This window comes from Maylandia zebra, linkage group LG2 (assembly GCF_041146795.1).
Source record: "Maylandia zebra isolate NMK-2024a linkage group LG2, Mzebra_GT3a, whole genome shotgun sequence".
NCBI lineage: Eukaryota > Metazoa > Chordata > Actinopteri > Cichliformes > Cichlidae > Maylandia > Maylandia zebra.
The window spans coordinates 23,851,524-23,860,311 of record NC_135168.1 but is presented as its reverse complement, the minus strand read 5'-3'; positions in this window follow the sequence as shown (position 1 = coordinate 23,860,311).

The following is an 8,788-nucleotide window of genomic DNA, read 5'->3' as shown; positions in this document are numbered from 1 at the left end:
AGAACATTAAAACATTACTGTTGGTCACATGTCGGGAAAGTTATGTGACATTAGCGATGTTTGTACTAACTTGGTTTTAAAGCCTTTACTTAAAAATATACGCCGTTCAATAGTTGACTTTAATCTTACAGAGAATGTGATGATTTTATGGATAATTAAAGTCAGTCATATATCCACAAACATAACAAGCTGAAAGTCAGTGATGCTGCTCGGTTTGCAGTCCTGAATATCACGGCATAAGCAGGATCCACTCCACTGTTAATGTTAGCTATGTTATATTACTGCCTCTGTTCGGTGGTGTCGAGCCAAACAGACTTTAACGTGTGTTTGAACGAGCTGACGGTTCACTCGTTAAGCTGAAAGAAAGATGCTTTAATCACAGCAGTCACACATGTGTCCACTGTACCATCTGGGAACTCTTCTTGTTTTGTAATAACACAATCTTCCTCCTTTTGTGCTGTTTTGTAGCAGTGTATACAACTGAGACTGTCACCTGTCTGTCTGTCCCGCACTCTCTCTCTTTTTCTTTCTCTCTGATTGTGTAATAAAAGTATGAACATGTGTTTATAAGTCACACTTGTGTTTGAATCCTGCAGCTTATCACACATTTGATTTCCATGTGTGACAACTGCAAGTGTCCAGAGTGAGGACAGACTGAGGGACCCATTGCTGCACATCATCTGTGAGGCTTTGCACCCCTGACGATCCACAGACAGATGGAGAGAATAGACAGACTGTTCCCTGTTTTTGAAGGACTGCTAGAAAAGTTTGGAATAACTAATTGTCTGTCCTGAATCAGTCTTATTAGGCAATGTTCAAATAATGTTATCATTCCAGTGTTTTCAGTGTGGGAGTACTCAGGGCCTTCATGTTAAACACTATGAAAGGCAGCAACAAGTTTAATATTCAGAAACCTAAAGTATGTATCAGCAGCAGAATGGACCTAAAAATAAATGTTTGTTTTAGTTCTATGAAGCTTTGAGTATTTTGGATTAGTAGCACTGCTGTGTTTGTTGCATCATATTGCTGTAATTGTTTATATGCTTTATATATTCTGAGGTAAGTTGATCTATAGTGTTATATCATATTCTATAAGGATGTTATGTGTTTGTATACTTTCTGCCCAGTTTGACCCATTTAGCAGAAGTCAGCCTGTTTAAGGCTCTGATATCTATTCTGTATGACTTAAAGCAGTTATGACATGGTCTGATTTTCTCACCCAATAAAGGAATATTCAATATATCAGTCTACTCTTCATTTGATCAGAAACAGTTATTACAGCAATGAGCCAAATTTAGTAATGCCAACATACTGAAGGAACAACATTTGTCTCTTATATATGATACACTTATATATGCACTGTCAAAGATACTTGTCTTTGAGTGAAGATTTAAGGTGATAAGACATAAATAACTGCAACTTGAATCTGTACTGAGGCTCAGTATTTGACACAGAGTTCATGTTCACTGCTGTAATAGCTAATAATGATTAATATAATAACTATAATATTGGCCATATTATATTTACATTACCAAAGTGATATGACTTTAGTCTCATGAACAACATTAACTAATTGTTATTTACTAATTAATCTTAAATGACTGTTCAGTACAGAAATGAAGCCCAAAAATCATGTTTTACTGTCCTGTGGTCTCAGCCTCAGATACTTATCAAATCACACAAAGCTCTTGTAGAAACAAACAAACAAATGAACAAAATATTTTCTCCTTCATTTCTGTCAAAGTTGTATGACACATTTCCAGCGGTTAGTATCATGGTTGCTAGGCAACCTGGGAAGCGCAACGGAGACTAGACTGTCCCATACAGCCCATGTGCTTGCAACAAACTTGCCGTTTATTTTGCAAATCCAGCTCAACACTGCCCCTAGCGTCCTGGAGCACTTCCGTTGTGTTTTGGAATTTGCATGTGTTTTGGAGTTTGTACTGCTTTGTCTCTAGGGGCCACCGTACAGGGCAGCTCCTGTAATCACAAAGAGAACAGACCATCAAACTCAAATTTTATCCCTCAAAATTGAAATAAAGCGGATTCTTCTGTCCTCACACACTCCGGATCTGAAGTTCTTCTCTTGCATTTTTTTCAGTATTACAGTACACTACAGTAGCTTAATCCATAGTTCCTGATTAATGAGGAGTTACTGAAGTACAAGCTTTAAAAAAAATGTTACTGTCTTTACAGATGTGGCAAGAGACTGAAAACATGCTGTTGTGTGCACATATTTTATATTCAGCTCTGCACGTGAGCTAAAGCAGGGTGCAGCCTATTTCTTTTACAGTATAATACTTGCAATAAAAGTACAGTAACAGTAATTAGTGACTGAGTAGCCCGGGGCATTTCCCTTGATTTCTTTAGTAAATTCATTCACCTGCACAGATTAGCTAAACAAACCCTGACAGCCGAGTGCTCATTTTAGCTAGCTAAGGTCTCAGGACCTAGCTAAGGACGGTAGTTACGGATTAGCTTACAAACACGTTTAACTTACCGAAAAAGTGCACCGGGGCCTTGGGTCCTTCTGTCGGGTAGTCCAGTTTACTGTACTGAAGAACACCTCAGGCTGTCAGGTCAAAACACTCGGTCGTGTTTTCGTAGCGTAGGCCCTCCTCTCAGAGCCTACGCTCTATCTGCTATTCCCGAACAGAGATACGCAAGTTTCTCCGTGACTGCAGCTGCCAGTCAAAGCTGTTATGATGACGTTTCACCCCAATTTAACATCAACGTGGTACGAATTAGAATCAAACTTATGGGAAAGGAGACCCCTTGGACATCAATCAGCATGATGAGAACTATTGAAAACAAAAGAAAGAATCTTTGGAAAAAAAATTATCTGAGGAGAATAAATAAATTTTAGTCTGACCCCAGTCCCAACCGCTAACATGGAGGAGGCGGGGTTTATGACCTATACTGCAGCCAGACACCAGGGGGCGATAGAGACGTTTTGGCTTCATTTATGGGGAGCTGTCGCGTCGTCCATGTTTTCTACAGTCATTGGTTTATACCGTTACAAAAAATAAAAAAAAAATAAAAATCATCGGACCACCTATGCCCGAAGGCCAGTCCAGCTATGGCTGTGCCATCAGTTGACCCTAGGGTTGCCGACCAGAGGCGGAGCCAGACATTTGAAACACCCGGGGCTTAGCCCAAAAGGGTAGTATGCATGTGGGATTTTTTTTTTTTTTTTTTTTGGGGGGGGGGGGGGGGGGGGGGGGGGGTTAGAAATGAGTGAAAGATTAATAGGCTCTGTTTTGAGTTTTGTTCAAAAAGAATGTCTTCTTATAGGGAAAAATATATATCACATGTGCAGGACACCTTAAACTAGTTTTTTAATTAAGCAGCAAGGCAGAACAAGGTCAGGGCTGTATCAAGACACGAGGACTAAACCCCAATTCAACCAGACCCAGAACTGATCCAGAATTAAAACAGGACTACAAGAGTTCAAAATCAGGAGTACTTGGGATTTAACCAAGACAGAACCACAATCAGAACTAGATGATAGTAGCACTAAAAATCATCATAGACCTGCACTACACTTGTTTAATTCTACCAAAGTACACTATTTAGATTGAGAAAAGTTTATATAATTATTTAGCCTTGTTGTGCAAACAAGCCTGCAAAACTTAATAAATATAGAATTTGAAAAATAACAAACCTAAAAAGAAACACTAGGTACGAGATACATGAGTACCTATGATACGGTGATACTTTTGGCAAACGACCATTTGACTAACATGTGTGTCTCACCTGCTCTTGTTCCATCTCTGTTCTGTCCTCATTCTCCATCTCCCTCTCTGTTCCTCTCTCTCCCTCTTTGTGCTGACAATCATCAAATATACAGGTGAAACCAGATATTTACAAACTCTTCAGATCAAAACACAAACACTTTTTTAATTGCAACATCAAATCAGACTAAATGTTTATTTTTTTTGATTGATAAATATAAAAAACACATTTGTTAACTTTAAGAGTAAAGAGAGAAACTATCTGTATTTCTTAATTGTAAATGGCACCAAATTGTATTCAAAATTGAGCCACACTTATGGAGGTCCACAGTTCTTTTTCTGGTGTTTTGGTTGATATCGCTTGGTTTTCCCATTTCAAAGAAACAGGCTCTGTGTTTTGCCTTATATGCATCCACAGCTGTGCCACCACTTTACTCACATGGACTCTACTAACCTATCAGAAGCTTCTTCAGCTCAGAATGGAATCGTCTGGAGTTTTCTTATTAATTAACAATAAACTTAGTGTATATGTACTCCTAAATTTGATGAAAGTGATAAAAATAGATCTCTCTCTCTCTTTATTCTGACATTTAACTAATTCAAAATATATTTCAATATTTATCTAAAACAAAAGTTTACTCTAAATTGATGTTGTACAGTAAAAATATTTTATGTTTTCTCCCTAAAGTGTATGTAAATATCTGGTTACAAATGTGAATATCCTGCTGTGTACTGAAACCCCTCTTGTTTTGCATAGAAATATACTGAACAACATACAAAGCATAATATATAAAATAACATTTACCTGAGTTTTTTCTTTGAAAGAACCCTCTAATGTCCATTCTTATATTTCAGTACATAACTGAAACCGATTTAGTCGGGGAGGGTAAGAACTGAAAATATGAAATAAACACACGTAAGCTAAGACTCTCTTAAAAAAATAGCATTTGTTCGGCTTTTCATTTCGCCATTTGTTGATTCACTTGAAGAACGAGTAACGTAATATTGGTCAAGTGATCAGTTTGATATCAATCTTTCATGATGCACCGTCATATTTACATTATTTGTACAGTAGGAATGATTTGCTTTGGTACCTGGTCAAACTTAAGCTCTCCTTAGTATGGCTGGCTCCGTTTCTCCAACAGCGCACTCACTGCTGGCAGCAGCTGCCCCACCCCCTCTCTCAGTTGCTTAGTGACTGAGCTCGGATCATACCAATATCAGGGGGGATTCATGCACAGTCGTAAATTCCCACAGTGTGCACTATGTGCTTCGAATATTGTGTGTACTTTTTGTTTTATACAGTTGTCAGCCAGGCATCTAACTATGAAAAAATTACACTCCAAAAGACCCCGGGCTTCTGACAAAACAACCCGGGCTTAAGCCCAGTAAGCCACCCCCACGCTCCGCCCCTGGTTGCTGCTCCGTCCACGCGCAGAATCATGTGAGGAAAAGTCGGGAGAAAGCGCCAGAGTCCAATTTGGGATTACTTTGAATATGACTGTGTTTTGGATAAAGCAAGTGTCTTGTAGTGGAAAGAGACAAATTATGAGGGACATTTCTAAAGGGGAAAAAAATCCCACAAACCTTAAAGTGCACTTGAAAAGCTCACACAAGAAGGCTAACCTAGCTTACCTTGAGAAGGTAAGTGTCATGGTCTGGTTGGGCACCTGCAGGTCTCAGACAGCGGCTCCTCCTCCTTTAGGCGGAGTCCGGTTGCCCCTCCCTGGCTGACCACCTGTGAGCAATCGTGCCAGCGGTATATCAGACCTGCGCTCTCAACCACTCATCGCCTGAGTATCTCCTATTCCCATCGATAGCACCCGGAGTGGAGATCTTGTTCCCCTCGCTCCCGTCCTCCTGGACCTGGGCCGCCAGCTGCTCACACAACGTGGCCTGCCGACCCACTGCTCACCTGCCTGCCTCCCCACGCCTCGACCGCTTCCGGGTTTTCCGCTCCACCTGTCCCCTCCATCTGAAACCAATGCCCCGGCCCCTACCTAGTCCTGTTTCTACCTCCCTGCTGTCCCCGCTGTTCAGCCGTCTCCTAGAGGTGTCTAGGTCGCCCTCATTTTCACAGACTAATCCTACGCGCCACTAGTGTGGTGGCGTCGCTTTGTGTTTCACCTTTGTTTTCCTGTGGGCGGAAATAAATCATTTGTTTTCTGTCACCTCGCTTCCGGGTTGGTTTCTGCGCCTGTGTCCATCCCTGTTCCCTCGTGCCGTTGAGGCGTGACAGTATACTCAGGCCAGTTATATGGACACAGCGGACCCAGCCCGCGTAGCGATCAGTAAGCAGGGGGCTATTATCGGTAGCCACGAACAGACGCTGCAGTACCTACTGGCTCAAGTGCACACACTCACAGACGAGCAGGCTAAAATGCAATCCGACATTCAGTCCCTTCAACCCTCGGCGGAGTCGGAACCCGCCGCCGGTAGCTCAGCGCTGCCCGCCCCGACCGCGCCGTTGCCTCAGCCCGCGGCGGATCCCGAGCCCCAGCGGGGTCACCTGTTTCGCGACGCGGCCTCCCCGGAGCCGGAGCCGTATGCGGGTGACCCAGGGGCCTGTAGCGGTTTTCTGTTACAGTGCGAGCTGGCGTTCGGACGTTCGCCCCGCTCTTTCGTTTCGGACACGGTTCGAGTTTCTTATATAATCGGGAAACTGCGCGACCGAGCCCTGAAGTGGGCCGAGGCTTACCTGAGCACACACCCGTTGCCGTCCTGTAGCTACGATGCTTTTCTCGGCGAATTCAAAAGGACTTTTGCCCACCCCGTCTCGGTGGGCAGTGCGGTTCGCCGGCTGTTAAATCTCCGCCAGGGCCGCCGTAGCATCGCGGACTACTTGATCGACTTCCGCACCGCCGCAGCGGCAGTCGGCTGGCCCGATAAAGCCCTTCAGGGAGTCTACTCGCAGTCGCTTAACGAGGACATGAAGGATCAGCTAGCGTCCCGTGACGAACCGGTTACCTTCGAGGAGTTAGCCACGCTCTCGCTTCGCATTGACAACAGACTGCGGGAGCGAGAACGGGAGAGGAACTCCAGCACCCGTCGGCCAGTACGGCGTGCGTCACCTGTTTACATTCCCCCGTCGCCACTTCCGGTTCAGCCATCAGCCCCAGTCGCTGGGGAGAGGGCTGACCCGGAACCGGAACCCATGCAGCTCGGGCGATCCCGGTTGTCTCCGCAAGAGAGAGAGAGACGTCGCCGCGCTCGTTCGTGTTTTTACTGCGGTTCCGCGGAGCATTTCATTGCCGCCTGTCCGGAGAAGGGAAAAGGGGACGCCCGCCGGTAAGTCCGGGGATACGGGTGGGCGGTACCTATAGTGATTCTAAGCCCCGCTTCCTGTTGCCGGTTACGCTCTTGCTCGGCTCCGCAACCCACACGTCCCGGGCGTTAATCGATTCGGGCGCTGAGCAGAGTCTCATTGATATGAAACTAGCCAAGCAACTGAATATTCCCCTGTTCGAGTTGGAGTCTAGCCTCCCAGTTAAAGCACTGGATAACCAAGTTTTCTCCCACATCACTCACCGTACCGCTCCTGTTACTGTAGTCGCCTCAGGCAACCATAGGGAAAGGCTCCCCTTCCTGACGTTCCATTCCTCCAGCATCCCCATCGTCCTTGGTTTCACCTGGCTAAAGCTACATAACCCACATCTGGATTGGGCTGGGCAAAATGTAATAAGTTGGAGCCCGTTTTGCCATGCCAATTGTCTCGTCTCAGCCCCGCCGTCAGCCGTTGCCGAGCCCGCACGTGACGCGAGTGCTGCCGTGGACCTTTCTGTTGTACCGTCAGTGTACCACGATTTGAGGGAGGTGTTTAACAAGGACAAAGCCCAAGCACTGCCCCCGCACAGGCCATATGACTGTTCCATTACGTTGTTACCGGGCTCCCCCCTACCCACGAGCCGCCTTTACAATCTGTCTCATCCTGAGAAGGCAGCCATGGAAAAGTACATAAAGGACTCCCTGGCGGCCGGCATCATCAGACCCTCCTCTTCGCCTGTCGGGGCCGGATTCTTCTTTGTCGGTAAGAAGGACGGCTCGCTCCGTCCCTGTATTGATTACAGGAGGCTTAATGACATAACAGTAAAAAACAAATACCCATTGCCGCTGATCAGTTCCGCCTTTGAGCCGCTTCACGGTGCCACCATTTTTACCAAGTTAGACCTCAGGAATGCATATCACCTCGTCAGAATCAGGGAGGGCGACGAGTGGAAAACCGCTTTTAACACTCACTTGGGGCACTTCGAATATTTAGTGATGCCCTTCGGTCTCACAAACGCCCCGGCGGTCTTTCAAAACCTGGTGAACGACGTCCTGCGAGATTTCCTGGACCGCTTCGTCTTCGTTTATCTCGACGATATTCTGATTTTTTCCAAAGATGTGGTGGAACATCGGGCGCACGTCAGAGCCGTGCTGCAGCGGTTGCTGGAAAACAAATTGTACGTAAAGGCGGAGAAATGCGTGTTCCACTCACCTTCCGTCTCCTTCCTGGGCTACGTCCTCGCGGGGGGGCAGGTGAAGACTGACCCGGCTAAGGTTACGGCAGTCGTGCAGTGGCCCGTACCTGCGTCCCGGCGGCATCTGCAGCGCTTCTTGGGCTTCGCAAACTTCTACCGGCGCTTCGTCAGGAACTACAGCCAGGTAGCAGCACCGCTGACCCGGCTGACGTCACCGAAGCTCCCTTTTATTTGGAGCCAGGAGGCCGGAGCAGCGTTTACCAAGTTAAAGGCACTGTTTACCTCGGCGCCGGTTTTGGTTCACCCCGACCCCGGGAGACAGTTTATTCTCGAGGTGGATGCATCTGACATCGGGGTGGGGGCGGTGTTATCCCAGCGCTCCGGCACGGCGTCCAAGCTCCATCCGTGCGCCTTTTTCTCCCGTCGTTTATCACCTGCTGAGCAGAATTACGACGTGGGGGATAGGGAACTGTTGGCTGTGAAGCTGGCCTTGGAGGAGTGGCGGCACTATCTCGAGGGGGCGGAGCACCCATTCATAGTGTGGACAGATCACAAGAACTTGACGTACATTTGTGCAGCCAAGAGACTGAACTC